This window comes from Cryptomeria japonica, chromosome 9, assembly GCF_030272615.1.
Source record: "Cryptomeria japonica chromosome 9, Sugi_1.0, whole genome shotgun sequence".
Classification (NCBI taxonomy): Eukaryota; Viridiplantae; Streptophyta; class Pinopsida; order Cupressales; family Cupressaceae; genus Cryptomeria; species Cryptomeria japonica.
This window is the reverse complement of record NC_081413.1, coordinates 428,809,771-428,829,922: the sequence shown is the minus strand read 5'-3', so window position 1 is coordinate 428,829,922 and position 20,152 is coordinate 428,809,771.

Genomic DNA, 20,152 nt, shown 5'->3' with positions numbered 1-20,152 from the left:
GGAGGTGAATGAGCCTCTTATTTGTCCCATTTCACTATAGGAATTGGAGGAGGTTGTGTTTTAAATGAAAAGAGGTAAAGCCTTAGGCCCAGATGGACTCCCTATTAAATTCTATCAAGAATTTTGGGAGATTATTAAACTGGATCTTTTAGATGTTGAGTCATAGATAAATAAGCAAATGTTAAAATTATTGAATTCTATATTTTTGGATCTTATCCCCAAAAAAGATGATGCGAAGAGACTGGATCAATTTAGGCCTATTTCTTTGTGTAATTTGCTTTATAAGATTATCACCAAATCGATTGCAGAAAGAATCAAGTCCTGCCTCAAATATTTGATATCTGATGAGCAGGGTGGTTTCATTGGTGGTCTACAGATTCTTGATGGGATTGTAGTTGCTACAGAAGCCATTCATTCTATGGTGATCTAAAGAGAAGGAAATGTTCATCAAACTTAACATGGAAAAAGCTTATGATAGAGTTAAATGGTGGTTCTTACAAAGAGTTCTTTTGGCCTTTGGTTTTAGGGGTGACTAGATTGATTAGATCCTGAGTTGTGTTACCTCTTCTTCATTTTTGGTTCTTATCAAGGAGGAGCCATTTGAGTTGTTTAGTGCTTCTCATGAACTTCGGCAAGGAGATCCTCTTTCTCCCTATTTGTTCATTATCATGGCTAAAGGGTTGGGTAGATTTATTAATTCTCATAGTAGACAAGGTTTGATTCAGGGTTGGAGCTGGAGTAATTCTTTGCCTCCTCATTCTCATCTTCAATTTGCGGATGATACTTCCTTGATCGGAATGGCCAAAATCAATGAAGCGGTGAATTTTAGGAGAGCTTTGGACACTTGGTTGCCACAGGCCAAAAGATTAATGAAACTTGTATACACCTAAAAATGACTTGAGATAAATTATCTAGATCTTATTATTTAATTAATGTATATTCTTCTATCAATAAATAAATTATTCAATTTATATATGTGATTCACTTCTAGTATATTCATATTAAGGTTGAATAAATTTTAATATATTTAATTAAGTCCTATGTCTTCTAAAGCCCCCATTAATTAATTAATTCTAAATTATTTAATTATTCCTCCAAAGACAAAGTCAATTTCTCTAAAATCCACATCATTCTTCCACAACACCCTTCCATCTCACCTACCACCTCATCCTCGCGTGGCTAAGAAATTAAATATTTTAATATTTAATTATCTAATTATCCTCAACCCTTTCCTAGTCAAAAGGAGGTGGGGACTTATGTGTCACCTTATCTCCTATTCATTCCCCACCTTCCCTATTCTCAATATCTTGGTCTCTACCCCTCATCATGGTCAAAGGTGACTCATGAGACACATGTCGTATGAGCCCTATCTTCTCTCTCACATTCCAACTTGGAATGTATTTTTCTCCTCTTTCTCATGGTCATGGAGAGCATCATGACATGTGGCTTATCCTCCCACCTTTTCCTCCATCTTGTCAATGTAGGAGAAACATCCTTCTCCTTTCTCTCTCACAACTCAACCAACTCAATCTCATTCCCTCCATTGTTATATGACTAATTCTCATCCATTGATCTTTGCCACTTAGGATCAGAGCAATGGATTCTATATAAAAGGAGACCTCACATCCTCATTTTGGCTAATTGGTAAGTGTGTTTTGTGTACTTTTTATTCTTTCAAGAGATCATAAGTGTACCTTTGGCTTAAATCATTAGAATTATCTTGGAATCATATTGCCATTGAAGCTCCATTATAGATTGCATAGCTATTTATCTCCATATCCCATATCATCTTCATATTGTTCTATTACCATCATCATCTTAACTTTTGCATTGTTTTGAAATATCCTGATCATCAAATTCAAACTCATATCTACATGCTCTGATCTACTTTCCATGACATTCATCAACCTTCAGATTTTCACTTTCCACTATCTTTCTCAACCTCTCATTGTAATACTGGTAGGCCTTACTCTTAGTAGAATAGCCCAAAAAGATTCCTTCATCACATCCTGCATCAAACTTTCCTATATCCTCATCTCTTTTGATGTAACATTTGCTTCCAAAAATTCTAAAATATTTAACTGTAGAAACATGACCAAACCATAACTCATAAGGAGTCTTATCGGAATCACCTTTTATATGTACCTGGTTGAATGTGTATACAACAATGCTATTAGCTTCTCTCCAAAAGGTCTTCGAAATATTCCCTTCAATCAACATAGTCCTAGTAGCATCCAAAATAGTTGTGTTCTTCATTTCAACAACTCCATTCTTCTGAGGGGTTCTAGGAGTAGATAATTGTCTTCTAATTCCATGCTTTGCACAAAATGAATCAAACTCACTGGATGTGAATTCTCCTCCTCTGTCAGATCTCAACCATTTCAGCTTCAATCATGTCTTTATCTCCACCTTGGCTTTGAATATCTTGAATTTCTCCAGTGCTTCTGATTTCTCCCTTAGAAAAATAACCCACATCATTCTAGAATAGTCATCAATCAACAACATGAAATATCTGTCACCCTGCATACTTCTCACTCTTGTAGGACCACACAAATCAGTATGCACAAGATCTAATAATCCATTAGATGTATATTGCTTACTCTTGAATGAAATTCTTGTTTGCTTTCCCAATTGACATTCTTTACATACCGGATTAGAAGGTTTCACAATCTTAGCAAATCTCTAATAGCTTGAGTAGAACTTATCTTAATCATGCAGTCAAAATTAACATGACACATCCTTCTATGCCACACGTAGTAGCCCTACCCTAATTAGACCCTTTTTGACCTCGTCGACCATGGTTGACTTTTTGATGGCTTACATGGATGGTTGATTTATTGTGATTGTGATGTTTTATTTCGTTATGATGCTTCAGAGTGCAATTTGGTGAATATGATTATACATTATTGCTTATTGATGAGTAGTTGTAAACTCTTCTTATGCATCGTATTTTATAAATGATGAAATTATAAGTTTATTTATGTGTTGCTAACGATGGACTAACACATTTGCTTCATGCGTGAGTTGCTTTATGTATATGTCACCATGTTGTGTGGAAGTGTATGGGGTGTGAGGAGATGATTTTCCGTCACTCATTTCGGTGAGACATGGAAAGTCACGATTCTTCTTTCCCGATGTGTTTATCGTGTTTGTATAGATATGTATGTGTAGTTCGATGATGGAGGAAATTGCAAATACAAGGTACCGACTCCACCTGGCTCCACAGGTCTGAGCGTACCTATTTAACTCGATGGAAGTGGAGGAGATGGTTCTAAGGCCCTAATGTCACCCCTAGCCTTGCTCAATTGTGAGCATCGTCAGTCTTTTGTTTACCCTGTCGGATCGCCAAGTAGGCCATCGTTCCGACGTTGGTATGTGGGTCATGTCTTTATTTTGTTCAAGTTGAGTGTTGTGTGTTATGCATTTTGTGTATTTAATTATTCTCTTCTTGTGTTAGTTAAAGTGATTGTTGAATTATTAGTGAAAATTAAATTATGTTTTGAGTAATTGTTGTAAAAAAATAAGAGAGAAAGAAAGTTGATTTTTACTTATTAGTTATTAGATTATTTCTTGGCTTTTGGTGTTTTAAAAAAATAAAAGAATAATATAATTTTTAAATATAGTCATGAAAATGCTTTAAATTAAATTAGATTTTCTATTTTTCATGAAAAATGAATTTATGCCCTAAAATAGATTTTTGGGGGAAATTGCTTTATAATTTAGAAAAAAATTTAAAAGGGGGATGATTTTTCATTCTAGGAAAAAAAAATTCCTCTCTGCTGGTGATTGGGATTTTGGTTGGAAACTGTGGTTGGAGAGTTTGTCTGGTAGTTGGAGGTTCGCTCTTCTTCAACTTGTCTTCCTGGAAAGCTCACCAGGTTAGAGTTTGAATCTTTTTATTTTTGTAAAATTCTTGTTGAAAAATTTATCTCTCTATTAAATTTGTGGGTTATGCGTGAAGGAATTTATTTTAGTGTTTCCAGATTCCTGTTGGATTGTAAGAATTTAATTTTATTCCATTATTGAAAATGGGGGGGGGGGGGGGTTATGCTGCCAATTTTTTTCTTTTTGGGACAAACCTGGGAAAATTTGGGGAAGTTGAAATTGATGTATGTTGAAAAGAAATTGGAGAAAAAGACCATGTACCATGTTTTGGTGTTTCAAAACCTTTGTTTAAAAAAAAAAAGAATTATAGAAATTTGTTGGGGTTTATTTAAAAAAATTACTGGTAAAACTAAATTTGTTGGGTTTTAATTGTTTATGGAAAATGAGTTTTCTGGGTTTGTTATTTTACAGGGGTATTGTTTTAAAAATTAAAATTAAAATAATAATATTAATATATTTTTTTGATATTGTGGTGGGTTGTATGGCCACCACATACCCCATGGGTGGGGAGTCGTAGCTTCCCCATCCCATGGGGAGGGGGTGCCATGGCTGGGCAGCCACGACGTGGCCACCCAAAACCTTGGTTGTGGGGGGGACCACGTCATGGCCCCCAAAGCCACCGCCTCCCTTGTAAGGGTTGCATGGCAGCAAATGCTTAAATTTTTTTATTTATTTATTTTAAATTATTATTTTTTATATATATTAATTAATTAAAATATAATATTATATATATATACACACACACAAATCATAATTTAAACCTGATATTTTCCTTTTAAAAATAAAATACCCTTCTTATTTTTCTCCTTTTCCAGAGCTATATATATATAGCTCTGGAAAAGGAGAAAAATAAGAAGGGTATTTTATTTTTAAAAGGAAAATATCAGGTTTAAATTATGATTTGTGTGTGTGTATATATATATATTTAGTTTTTTTTTTAATGGTGAAAAATATAGCACTGGAAAAGGAGAAATAAGAAGGGTATTTTTTTTTTAAAAGGAAAATATCAGGTTTAAATTATGATTTTTTTTTTTGTGTGTATATATATATGTATATATGTTATGTATATATGTATGTATATATGTATATATACATATATGCACACACACACACACACACACACACATATATACATATATGCATACATATCTATATACATGCATATGTATATATACATACATATATATGTATATATGTATGTATATATACATATATACATATATATGTATGTATATATGTATGTATATATATATACATATATGCATGTATATATATACATATATACATACATACATACATACATACATACATACATACATACATATATACACACACAAAAAAAATAATCATAATTTAAACCTGATATTTTCCTTTTAAAAAAAATTACCCTTCTTATTTTTGTCTTTTTCCAAAGCTATATTTTTCACCTTAAAAAAAAAACTAAATATATATATATGTGTGTGTGTGTGTGTGTGTGTGTACACTTATATGTGTAATTATATATACATTTATATTTGTGTTATGACAAATGTGATCAAGATGTGTTGGGTAAATTTTTAAATGGATAAAGCATTATTTTATTTTTTTTGGTCGGTAATAATGATTTTTTATTGATTAATATATGAAAGTATTCGATTACAATCCAAGAGGGGCCTATCATATGCCCAGAGTATAACATGTAACCTATAAATTTATCAGCCTATCCCTAAACATTACAGCAATACTACAAACATGGCTGAAATTTAAACCCCTAGGCAGGCTTGGGTCATACAAAAAAACCATGTGTCCCCATCCAAAGATACAAAAACTGGCATAAACCGGTTCATTTCATCGAAAACCAGACACAACAAAAAACCGGTTCCCTTCATCAAAAACTGGAAACTGCAAAAACCGGTTCACTTTGTAGACACAAAAACTTGTAGGTGGGTTAAAACCGGTTCCCTTCATCAAAAATTGGAAACTGCAAAAACCGGTTCACTTCGTAGACACAAAACTTGTATGTGGGATAATGGATAGAGCATTATTGGTTGAATATTGTTAACTAAATTAGCAAAATGATTATCAGTGAATGGTGACTGTATAAATTTAGTCGATATGATTTTTAATTGAAAAGGGCCTATTTTGATTTAAATAATGTTTTTAGTTTTCAAATGTATTTAATTGTTATTTTTATTAATTAGAAATTTGAAGGCAAGTGGAATTTGTTTATAGCCAAATTGGCTTTAATTGGAAAAGATTTATAGTTGTTTAAATGATGGCTTATTTAGCTTACGGGTTGCTTTTATTCTTATAAAGGATGTATGGTTTTCAAATAAAGCATTGTTCAAGTCTATTTGGGGTGTATGTTTACTTAGACCTTTTTTTATGTGATATTCCATATTGTGGATTTTCTTATCACGAAAGAGTCAGATATTGAAAGAGTTGCAACTAGATAACATTTGATTTTAATTATATTGTGAGTAATTGTTATGATTCTTTAACATGGATGTGTTCAGAGTGCAAGTATACCCTTTTGAGTGTTTACTCTAATTGAAGGAATTATGGTGTTGATTTGAAAGAGTTATTCTTGTGTGTATGATGGTATGTTGCTGAATGCAAGTTGATCATGCAATTAAGTGGTTAAGTGTTAAGTGGGGTTGTACTTGCTTTGTTTTGGTTGTGGTCTTGTCTTCTGAATAGACCAATTGTTTGTTTCACACCTCCAGTGGTTTAACCTTGGTAGAAGGTTTGAATAATCAAATCGTCCTTCAGTTTTTTTTTTTGAACTCCATATGTTAGTTGGCTTTTGTGTTTTGCCTTGGGGTTCTTTGGAGGTTGTGTAGTGTCATAAGGAAGAGTGGCTCCTAAGTGGGGGTCGAGGCCCAAAGTGGCTGCCAGGATAACCCATTGGAAGTTGTGTGATAAGTGATAACTTAATTAATAAATTGGGGTTGGGTTGCAAACATTAATCAAGATTAATTGTGCCCCGATCATGGTTGAGTGCTAGTTTAGACTCGGGATGCAGTGGGAAGGCCTGGAATGGCAAACCAACTACCTTGTCTTCATGAAAGGTTTTTTTGGGTCTGCATGAGTCATGGATGGGAGTCGGGGGTTTGAGAGAGGCTACCAGGATAACCCAGGATGGGGGTCTGGGCCTATGGAGGCCTGCTAAGATAACCCATACCAGCTATGCAATGACACTCTTCCCTTATGTTCACTAGTGTGTAGTCATGAGTTGGCTTTACTTGGAGCACTCTTGTGAGAGTCATATATGTATGCTTATGTCTTGTGTGAGTACCTGATGTACATGTTAGACCATGTGATGCTTTGTTGTGGCTTGTTTGAGGGCCTTAGTACTATCTCCTAGCATGAAGGGGTGGTTCCTTTTTGGGCCACATGGTCGAGTGGTAGTGCCACTTTCCATTGGTTATTTTGTTCATGCCTTCTTGCGAGAGATTAGCTTCGCAGGTGCTCCATATGTTTCTCTTGGATTTGCTTCATTCCCTTGCGCCAGTTGGATCCTTCTTATTCTTCTTGGATCATATTGTTATCTCTTGGACCCTTATGTGGTTGGTTGTATCATATGTTATATGTATGCCTTCATGGCAGTTGTAATTTGATGTAATCATTGTGTATGTTTATGAGACTTGATGTATTAAGTGCAATTGTAATACTAAGTTATTCTTGCAATGTAAAAGAAATGTATTATGATGTGAGTTAGATGTTATGATTTCTATCTTTAATTAAATCATTGTTGTAATATAATTGAATGTGTTAACATGAAAGAAGTATAGTAATGTTATTTTTATCTCGTGCAAAGTATGAAAACAATCATTGTTTAGTGTAACTAATTTTCTAATGGTTAAATATAATTCTTAAGTGGTTGATTGATCTTAAGTAAAGATTATTTTAATTAAGTAATTCACATTGGGAAACCCTTTAGGAGTTTGAGTTTAGTCTTCCGCATGTGAAACTTCTATTGAAAAGTTATATTATTTAAAAATATATATATTTTGCACTATTTTTCAGTGTTTGTAATTGTATCCTTTAGGGTTTCTTGGCGGGGCATTACATCACAACCAGTTTTCATCTATATGAGAAATCAAACAACTTTTCTCACCATCATTCCAATGAAAGATATTACCTTTAGTCTTAGTTCTTGATGCAATCTCTATACCAGAGGCATTCAAAATCTTGTATTTACCATTCTTGAATTGCAAATCATATCCCTTATCAACCATCTGTCCAACACTCAAAAGATTATTCTTCAAACCTTCAACATATAAGACATCATCAATATTATGCTTACCATCAAGAGAAATAGAACCTCTACCACGAATTACACAAGCTTATCATTTCAAAATCTTACTATACCTCCATCATACTTCTCCATATTCACAAATTTACTTTTATCACCTGTCATATGATGTGAACAACCCATTGTCAATTACCCATTCATCTTTCTCTTCAATCTTAGAACCAAAAGATTTCTCCTCAACAATGCAGCTTGTATAATCCATTGGTATCGAATTATCTTCCTCGATAGCAATAAATACAAATTCATCTTCTGAATTCCCATTCTCAGACTCTTCATCTATCACACCTTCATCAACAGCATAATAACATTTCTTCTAATATTTGTACTTCAGGTTAGGCTTATAGGACTTATCATACTTGTCATGCTTCTCATATCTATCATGCTTATCAAATTTATCATGCTTATCATACTTTGACATTATTTCAAGACACCTTTAAGAAAAATGTCCTATCTTATTGCAAGAGAAACATTTCAAGGGTAACTTCCCATCATACTTACCAACTCCCTTAGGCAATCTCCGAGCAATAAGTGCTTCAAGCTCTTCCAACTCTCTTTCTTGTTCTTTCATCTCTCTCATTTCTCTTTCATATCTAGAAACCCTAGATGAACTTTCTCCCGGATCATACTTCTGCTTCCCAGATACAGAGGCTTTAAATGCAGTCTCAGATTTACCATGAGATTCTCCAAATTCATTCAACTCAAAAGCAACAAGTTTACCAACCAGCACGTCTCTTGTCACAATGGTCACAGTCTGAATATCATCAATAGCAGCAAATTTAGGTTTGTAAGTAGGAGGCAAGGATCTCATTACTTTAGCAACAATCTCATATTATTCAAGAGTTCCACCAACACATCTGATGTTCATGACAAGTTCATTCACTTTAGCCATAAAGGATGATATGTTCTCATCTTCTCCCATTTTCAACATCTCATACTTTCCTTTCAAACTTTACAGTTTAGCAACTTTGACATGTTTATCTCCTTCATACAAAGTCTCTAACTTATCCCAGATCTCATGTGCAGTCTACAATCCCATCACATTAGTCATCTCTGAATCAATCAGGGCACTCGACAATGCTTCTTTAGCTCTTATGTTATGTTTAACATCCTTGATCTCATTTGCAATAACTGGACCATTCTGAGGAACATTGTAGGTGTTCTTTGTAATCTTCCAATAATCATCTCCAAGACACTTAAAATGACCCTCCATTTGGTCCTTCCATACAATGTAATTACTTCCATCAAATCTCAGACTCTCTTTCTTCAAAACATAGGTTGGCATCTTGGATCTCCTCAAGCGGTCAAGCTTCTTCTGGAGGATCTAGCTCTGATACCAATTGTTGGCAACAACAATGAAGGAAAACTGAGAGAGGGGGGGGGGGGGGGTGAATCAGTTTTCACCGGATCATAAAATTTAAGTAGAACTTCATATCTAATTAATTGCAGCAAGAACAAAGATAAGCACAATAACAACAACACACATAACACCAATATTTTGACATGGAAAACCTGATTAAGGGAAAAACCATGGTGGGAACCTACCAACAATAAGATGATACTCTGTAATAGTATGTGAAAATATTACAATGGGGAATGCACATGCATTCAGGCACACTGCCTAGAGCTCACTGCTCAAAAACAAGAAGGGCTACAACCTCAAGGAAAGCTCACTGCCTTACAAAGATCAAACAACAATCCAAATTACATGAACTGAAAGAATAGCATCTCCTAATGCCTGATGACAGTTTCGGTTAAACACATTTCTCTTCTCTGCAACACTCTCTTCTCTACACTTCTCATTAAAAGATGAATTATCATGTTCACACATACACTACTCTCTGATAATGCAGACACAACACTGATATCTAAATTACATGAATATAACACTTATTTATACAAATCATCAACCTTGACTACAAGGTCGGCTCAACCCTTAAGACCTAATTACAAAATTACATCACATGATATATAAATCAGTCACCAGACAAATACAATGGCATGAGTACATAGCATGGACCGAAATCAAATCCTCGAACACGCAACACCACCAAAAAATTTGTTAAGATCATCTACAACACGTTACACCACCGAAAATGTCGCATAACATGAAGAACATCACCAGACCCATAATATCCTCAATAACATGCACAATGATCAATGCGGACCAACAAAACAAATAGGACACAGTTAGGAAACACCAACAAGAACATTAGAACCATCTACAATAGCTGCACCAACACCACTTAATCAAATCTTCATCGATCAACACACTGATACCCAAGAACACTCAACAACAACAACTGGGACTAGAAAGATAACTTGCGGAGTACCAAATCATGAACCATATGAATTGAAGATACACAAGAACATCCCAAACACTCTTCCAAATCCACAAGTCAAGATATAATCATTCTGGAGCACAACAGATCAAATACTAGAACACTGCAACACTGAACACTGAAAAACCAATCCTCATACCAGAATCCATAACTCGATCAAATCACCACGTAGCATCATGAAACCAACACTGAACACTGAAAAACCAATCCTTATACCAGAATCCATAACTCGATCAAATCACCACGTAGCATCATGAAACCAACACTGAATCAACTAGAGATACTTCATAACTGAAATCATAAATCCGCACCGACACATCTGCAACATACCAACTTGAAACAACCAAACAAACTCTCTGCACTATAGGAACGCAAGAATATGTTGACATCAATGACAACAATATATCCTAGCAACAACAATATCCAAAAACTCATTGGTGCAAATTAATAAATAATGGTAGGTATGGATATATATAAATATATATTTAATTATTGTGAGCTTATAATAAATTAATTACTACTTTGTGGGATTTTATTAGTTGAGCATTTATATTTGTTTGTGCATTTATTTATTTACCTACTCTATTTTATCATTCGATATCGGGAGTTGTATTTGGTGGTTATTATTTAATTTCTTTTCCCTTGAATTTTGAGAACGGATGTTGTTATTATTATTATTATTATCGTGACTATTACTATTTTTTTTATTATTCTTGATCATTAGGAATAAGGTGGATATGGTATTGTCATGAAGTTTTGGATTTGATCTTGGTTTTGAAAGATGATTTTTGTGTATGTTGAGGTGATTGGAGTGGCTTTTCGTATATGTATTTTGTTGTGTGTGCGTTGAAGGAGCTTGTTGGGTTGTGGATCATTTGGCGTTTTCAGATTTTGTTGTGCATCTTCTTCTTCAACTTCTATTGTCCATTCTTCATTATTCCAGGTTGGTGGCTCTGGATCTTATTTTATTTACGCATTGTGTTTTCAAAAGGTAAAGGATAGTTGTTGTTTGTTTGAAAGGTGTCTATTGGTTATTTTGGAAATTCTATGTTTTTTCCTTCTTTTAGATATATTAATTTGGACGAAAGGATTTTATGTTCATTTTCCTTGAGACTGTGTTCGTGTTGTTTTTTGTGAGTTGTGTTTCTCATTTTATGGTTGTCAATTTATGATTCTAAGCAGTTAAAATCTTTTATCTAAATTTGGTTGGAGTTGGATTTCCTTGTCTTATGATTTTCTGAGATAGCCGATAATTTTTATTTTTGTCTGAGTTGTATTTTTCTCTTTGTGTTATATACGCTAAAACATGTGATGTATGTGCTACATTATTTATTGTAAGCACTAGTCTGATTAATATTTGTGCTAGTATGATTAATATTTTCCCTACTCTATTTGGTATATGTGTTGTTTTGCGTAGTATATGTGGCGTGTTGAGTCATGCATGCGCTATACTATGTCGTATATGTGCCATCTTATTTAATGAATGCATTATTATGGGTTACAAATGTGCCGGAGTAACTTGTAAAGGTGCCAAAGTAATTAGTAAATGCACCAAAAAAATTGGTGAAAGCACTTTTTCATTGTTTTCTTATTTCTGGTTAATTTCTGAAGTCTATGTCAATTTGGGTCAAACTAGAGGCTTGTTTTGGAGTTTGTGATTTGGTTTGGATATTTTTCATGTGGCTTATTTGATTTATTATGAGGATTTTATGTAATATTTCCTTCCTTTTTATGTGTTTGGTCTTTTGGTATTTTGGTTGGACAATTTGATGTTGTATGAGATCTATTTGATGGGAAAGTGTTATGATCATATTTGATAATGTGGATTAGAGTTTCTTATGGCTTCAATGTATGAAGTTTCATGTGGAATTATGAGGTTTTTGTTTATGAGACACGATTATGATGATTCATTATGCAAACCATGGATGTTATGCTATTTTATTGTGGTTCTTTTGTTTGCCCTAGGTTTAGGAGCATATTAGGGGGAGTGGCTCTCAAGTGGGTGTTGGGGCCCACAAGTGGTTGCTAGAATATCTCATTGAGAGTTGTTTAATCAAGTGATGATATTAATATAAAATTTTGGGTTGGGTTTTACACATGTTAATAAGATAATTGTTGGTGCTCCACTCATGGTCTAGAGTGTTAGTATAGGCTCAAGATGAGATTGGGAAGGCCTTGTTGGCATGACAATACTCCCTTGTCTTCATGAAAGTTTGAGTCAGTTCTCCATGCACATCAAATGGGGGCTAGGGTCTAGAGGTTCGGAGAGGGTCAGACTGCTAGGATGACCCATGTCGGTGGCATGTGATGACACTCTTCCCTATGTGTTTCCTAGGACCTTAACCCTTGTTTTATGTTGAAGCCTCTGACGAGTTTGTATTTTATGATTGAGCCTATGCCTTGTTGTATTTTGGTTCATGTATGTGTCTATCCCTTGTGCATATTTGTATTCCCTTGGATGTTTAGGTGTCAGCCTAGGTTTAGTATGTGTGTGGGGCCTTATGACATTCTCCAGAGCACGGGGGGTGGACCTTTTGGTTCCACATGGTTGAGTGGTTTGATGCCTTCCTCTATTGGGATTTTCCTTGTTGGATGTTCATGTGCGTGATGGATGTTATTTCTTCTCTTTAGTTTCCGGTGCTATGGATTTATGGTACAAATATAATCTTTGTTATATGTAAAGATTCATCTATGAGCTTGTATTTGTATATCATTAATATGATCATTGTATCATGACAATCTATTCATAATGTTTGACTTATATTTGTAATGTATTCCATGTATGAGAGGTATTATGTAATGTAATGATGTTTCCATATGTTCATTCTATGTAAAATTGGTGTTGGCAATATGATAGGAATGGGTAGATTCTATCATGTTGAATGTTTTATTAGCTTAAGAAAAATTGGATATTGGTGAAATAAAATGAATGTAGTAACTTAGTAGTGTTAGATAGGTTATATCTCATAATTAAAACTCTCTAGTTTAAATGGCAGCTTTTATATGTTGTGAGTAATAGTTTAAGTAGGAAAATAACTCATGTATCTTTTATTTGATACTTTATTAGTAATGATGTTAAGGACCTTAGAGGATATAAGCTATATGTTAGAGTTTATTTATGTTCATGCTTTAAGTAATACCTAATCATGTAAGTTTAGATGTATGTTATTCCTTAAAGTATAATGTGATGTTGTATGTTAAATTTCTGCTTATGCACTTAAGATGATGCAATATTTTTAGTTAAATGCATTGCTAGTTATCTCTTAAATTTTTTTTATCACTATGATGTTTAGATAGCTTGTTAGTTGACTTAATTCTCTAGGGTTTCTTGGCAGGCATTACATGTGGTTTCAAAGTCTATGTTGCAAACATTGGGATCTTTGGTTAAGGTTGTTGTCCTTAGTCTTGTGTTATGTGTTATAGTGTTCTTGTCTTGTACTTGTCCAGTGGGGTTTATTTTTGGAAATATCATTAGGTTTTAGACGTAACTGCCTTGTGCTTACTTTCTCCCTCATTGGACTTCTAGAAATCATAGTTGTGTGCAACATGTGTATTCATTTCTTGTGGATATCTCCATGATGCAATAAATGTTTATATGATTCTATGCAGCCTTGGTTTGTCTTGTTATTTGTAGTGCTTACTCGAATGTTAAAGATTATTTTGAATATATAAAGGATCATGTTATAGAGTAGGAGGAATATTATGTGTATGCTTTTAATTGATGCTACGCTCATATGACTAGTTTATTACGTTGGAATAATGCATTGTTTTCCTTATGAATAGTAAGATGAAGTGCTTGATTTCTAAATATGAATATGTTTTAGTATAGGACATGATGTGTACATGTGAGGAACTTGCAAGGAATGCACATATATATATATATATATATATATATATATATATATATATATATATATATATATATATATATATATATATATATATATATATATATATATATATATATATATATATATATATATATATATATATATATATATATATATATATATATATATATATATATATATATATAGTAGCTTGATGATATTTTTCTCTTTACTTCTTCTCCTATCTTGATATGAAATTTAGAGATGTTAACCAAAGATATATTTGTATCGAATAGAGCTATTGAGTGATTATATAGGTGATCTTGCATGTAAGAAATATTTTTTGTATAAATCTTATCTTTCAGTAAGGATTTAAGACTTCTAGTTGCATTTGTAATATTAGGAGACCTCATGAAAGGTTATATTTGCATCGTACAATAATGATGGTATGTTTAGAAAATATAATCATCCATGCATGATCTTGCATACAAATATTGATTGAGTAACAATGCTCTCTCTCCTTTTCTCTATTTAGATATAGGATTCATAATACTTAGGAGTGTATTTGATATTAAATAGATGTAGTGAATGCTTATTGATGGATATGATTTTGCATGTATTAAAAGAGAAGTTTGGTTACAATAAATTTGCATTGAAGATCAAAATTTGTGTATTGCATCTATGAACCCCATTTTAAAATGAATAATTTAGGAAGGATATCATTTACATGAATAATATAGGAATTATTATGAAATATTAGATTAATAGATCAAGTTATAGTATATGTGTTGAATAAGGTAGAGTTGATGCATTGCATGTATAGTATAGGACATTCAGAATCATTATTTCGTGTCTTTATTTGATTTGGAAACATAATAGTCTTAGCCTCGTGATAGATTTGCATGGTTAAGATGAAATGGTGTTTGATCAAATGAATAGGTGAAGAAATGATGTTATCTCCATACCTTATTGAATTTCAAGAATGTGCTTGCTCAAGGAATTTTGGTAGGATGGATTAGTGATGAGATGAATGATGTATAACATGTTAGGGATTGACAATTTTCCTTGAGTTGCTGAAAAAATTAAGTTTCCAACTGATACTATTTAAGCAATAATAGGAGATGAGTTTGATAAGAATATATACATGTGTGTGTGTGTGTATACATGTATACATGTATACATATATATATGTGTGTGTGTGTGTATGTGTATATATGTGTATATATGTATATATACATACATACATACATACATACATATATATATATATATATATATATATATATATATATAAATGTATGTATGTATATATATATATATATATGTATATATGTATATATATATATATATATGTATATATATGTATATATATATATGTATATATACATATATACATATGTATATATAATACATATATATACATATGTATATATGTATATATGTGTATTTATGTGTATATGTATATATGTGTATTTATGTATATACATAAATACACACATATACATATACATATACATATACATATATATGTATATGTATATGTATATGTGTATATATATATATATATGTATGTATATATATATATATGTATGTATATATATATATATATACATACATATATATATATATACATACATATATATATATATACATACATATATATATATATACATATATATATATATATATACACATATACATATACATATATATATATACACATATACATATACATATACATATATATATATATGTATGTATATATGTATGTATATATATATATGTATGTATATATATATATATATATATATGTATATATATATATATATATATATATATATATATATATATATATATATATATTAGTGTGACGTTATATGTAAATGAAAATAAGATTGTTGTAAGGCTATGGTATTTAGTCCCATGCTTAAATAGACAAATTGACTAGCTAGTGGTATGGAAAATTATCATAGATGTTAGGAGTGATTGTAAATGAAATTTGATATTAAATTTTGTTTATCAATAAGTGATGATATTTGTCCCTTAAAATTAATAATGTTATGTTATGTGTAAGCATTTAAATTACTAAATTATTTTATGGTATTAGGAAAGGCATTCTAATCACCTATATGCTATTTATTGTGTGTTGTGAGCAATGGTGTATGTTGTATTATATCATTGAGTGATTAATTAAGATTTTGATATCTATTCCTACTACATTCATAACCTAGTGAATGTGATTACCTTGTGGATATGATATCTTAAATAAATGTTAGTTGCGCAATGAGTGCATTCCTTGTGTATGTATGTTACACTTTATCACTCCCTTGCACATGTCTTCTTTCATAAAGGATAAATGCATAGAATCTTGTAAAAGATTGCATTGCATTAAAGATGGTAAATGGTTGCAAGTAGGAATTATGAATGCTTTGAGTTATATATATATAACTCAATGGTCTAAATTTCTTGGTGTATACTCTTTAATGCATTTTGGGCATTGTGTCCTTGGGTGTTGTGTAGCAATTACTCCTTTTGGTGTGGCTAATATTAGTCACCTCGTGATGTGGATTTGGACGTGTTGGTTAATTTTCTTTGAGATATTTGTGATTTTTAATTAGTATCATTGGGGCTAATATGATTTTTGGATTTCCTTATCTTAGGACTGGCCACTAAATTCTTCTTTTTATCTGTTTTGTGACACTTGTCACACTTTCAACTTTATTATTGATTTTGCCGACATTTTTCCGTGATTTAATGTTGAATTTGATAATCCTCCCATTTGGGCTTTTTCTTTTATTTTCTATGGTGGTGATTCGAAACATTGAGTATTGTGGGCCCTGGTTTCATGTTAAGTATTGTCTCTATCATGTTCATATCGAACCTTTGATAGTGAGTGTAAGGGAGGACACCATGGAGAAGTGCACTAGGCATAGTGGGCAATTAGATAGTACTAGTGTTGGTTGAGGTAAAGAAATACGTTTCCTGAAAATAAAATGCATTTGTAACTTTCTAGACTATGTGAGATGTTAGATAGAAGTGTGTTTGGATTAAATAAGTTAGTATTATATGAAATAGTTAAATGTTAAAAACTGCAGATTTATTGTCTTCAATGGGTGCCTATGTATGTCTCATGTATAACTATTTTATAGGGATGCCTATGAATAATTTATTGAGTGAAGAGTGCATTGAGTGTTTGTAAGATATAGCGAGATTCACTCCTTCTCTTTAGTTAGGATTGTGTTGTGGTTCATTCTTAGTGATTTTGGTGTGGAGATTGAGATATTTTGTGTGCCATGAATCTTGTTTCTATTACGAGTATGGATTATAGGTTGTGGATATTGTATGATATCTTGATTACATTTGGCCTTGAGAAACTTATTCTGAGAAACATCCCCCTCATATAGATGTATGACATGACTTCTTCAGTAATATAGGGGAGCGTCTATGTTTAAAATGTATATTTGTCTTTCTTATTTCATACATATAGATGTTAAAGGAGTGTTGTCATGCTTGAAATATGAGACTATGATTTGTGTTTTTTGGGTACTAACTTGGTGATGGGATTTATAATTTTATCTTGCAAAAATGTTGTTAAATGAAGCTCTCTTGAAGACATTTGAACACATTAGCATGCTTGTTGTAGTTAGTGAAAAGTGAAGTACCTTATTTTATTTCCTAAAATAATGCATTAATTTGAATAATTGAAGCTTTTTTTTTTATTATCTTACTTTGAGTTAGGAAAATTATTGGACTAAGGTGTTCTATTGGTTGATGAATCCTATAATGAGAATATTAGGTATGTTGTTTTTATTTGTTATAAAAGGAAAGTATAATCTAGTAGCATTCAAATAAAGTTCCAAGACTATTGTGTTCATGTTTTCATCCTATCTTTGTGACTTCCAGGAGTAAGTCGAGTCTTGTGGGGGGGGGCGGAGGATGTAGTTCCCCTCCTTGATTCATCCCTTATGATAGGATGTGGATTCGTTTGTGTTCTTGATACTCCTTGTATCTTATTTCACTCGAGAAATTGGTATTCTCTTTGATGTTAATGGATTCATTATGATTACTGAAGATGAGGGAAATGGGTTTGAATCAAAGATTCAAAACTTCCCACATCAACAATGGAGTTCCTACAATGAACATACATGCAAAATCCAATGTCTAAGCTAGGACACACATGCATGCATGCAATGAAAAATTGCCTCCATAGCACTCCCTATCTATCAGGGTCTTGTGTTTAAAATGGATGCTCTCAAAATCACTACACAAGATACTTTGAAGAACAAATATTTGAAAGATGAATGCAAATGATATGAAAGCTATAGTGTGAGAAAATAAAAAATGCAAGAGTGAAAGATGAAGTAAAATGCTAGATTGCTCGATGATTGAAATGAGAGGGAATTGGATTTAAATAGTTGTCCTCAAGGAGAAATCATGCATCAAGAGGAATATGGGATAATGGGAGATTAGTGGTATAGAAGAAATGAGTGGTAAGGAGAGAATATAGGTGGTGATGGGAAATGGTAAGTGGTAAAGAGTGTTTATTGTTTATTTTAAATACATGGAATAGATAAATAATGAAATATTTATTTATTTAATGGATTAAATGAGATAATGGATATACTATTAGAATAATGGATATTAATATAATGAAGAAGAAATAATATTATATAATAATGGATTCACCTAATTAATGGAAAAATTGAGGTCGATTGAAGAGGACAATTTTTACATGTCTACATTTTGCCCCTCTTTGAGACAATGCAGTCTGTCGCGTTGTTTCAAAGAAAAAAATTGATCAACTGATATGTGCCCCAAAGATATCATGGTAAAGATGATGATATGCCCCCTCGAGAGATTGATCGAACAAATTGTGAGAAGTTGATCTCTCGAGAGATTATGGGAAAATGATTGGATGATTGATATTGCGCAAGGGATTAAGCTGAGATGTACATTTGATGAAAATGCACAATTGATAGGCGCAACTGAATGATTGATGGAAATTATCAGTATAGTCAGGTTGATAAGATGATTAATCTGATTGAGATAATAGAGATTGATGGTAGCACAAGATAAGGTGATCCAATGATTGATTGATTGATTGATCCAGGGGCGATGAGATTTCAAGAAGTGAGTTGATTGATTAAGAGACCTGCATGAGTTGAATAAAGCAATTTGATTGATCTCTCTAAAAAAAGGGAGATGAAAATAAAGAAAATGATAAAATAAATGATGATGCAAAATATGATGTGAAAGACAATGAAAGGAGATGCAAGTGATGAGAAGATGCAAGAAGATGGATGATGAGAAAGAGATATGAAGGTGATGAGAATTCTTTTTCTTTTTAAGGTGCTTATATCATCATCAAGCTTATTATGGAAAAATGATAAAACTCATCTGGATATGGATCAAACCCAAATGAATCAACATACTAATTTCATGTAGGAAGACACATTAGACAATCAAGGAATGCCCCAGTTCACATAAGACCCATACGTCCTTGATGATCTTAGACAATCATGTCCTAAGAGGAGTCATCATATTACTAAGGAACAATCCACAAGAAACAAACTACTGAACATTCCCCATCCTCGCCTTTCTAGTCAAAGAAATGCTAGAGATAAAATGTATAGACAGAGACATCCCTGGAAAAGCTAAAAGACATGTCACCAAAGATAAAATCAAAAAACAATCAAAAGACATAAGCAAACAAACAAACATTATGTTTTTTATCGAAATGATTCTTATCCAGTTATGTTGATGTTGATAGGGTGTTGTTATGTCTGCTCAATGTTTTAATT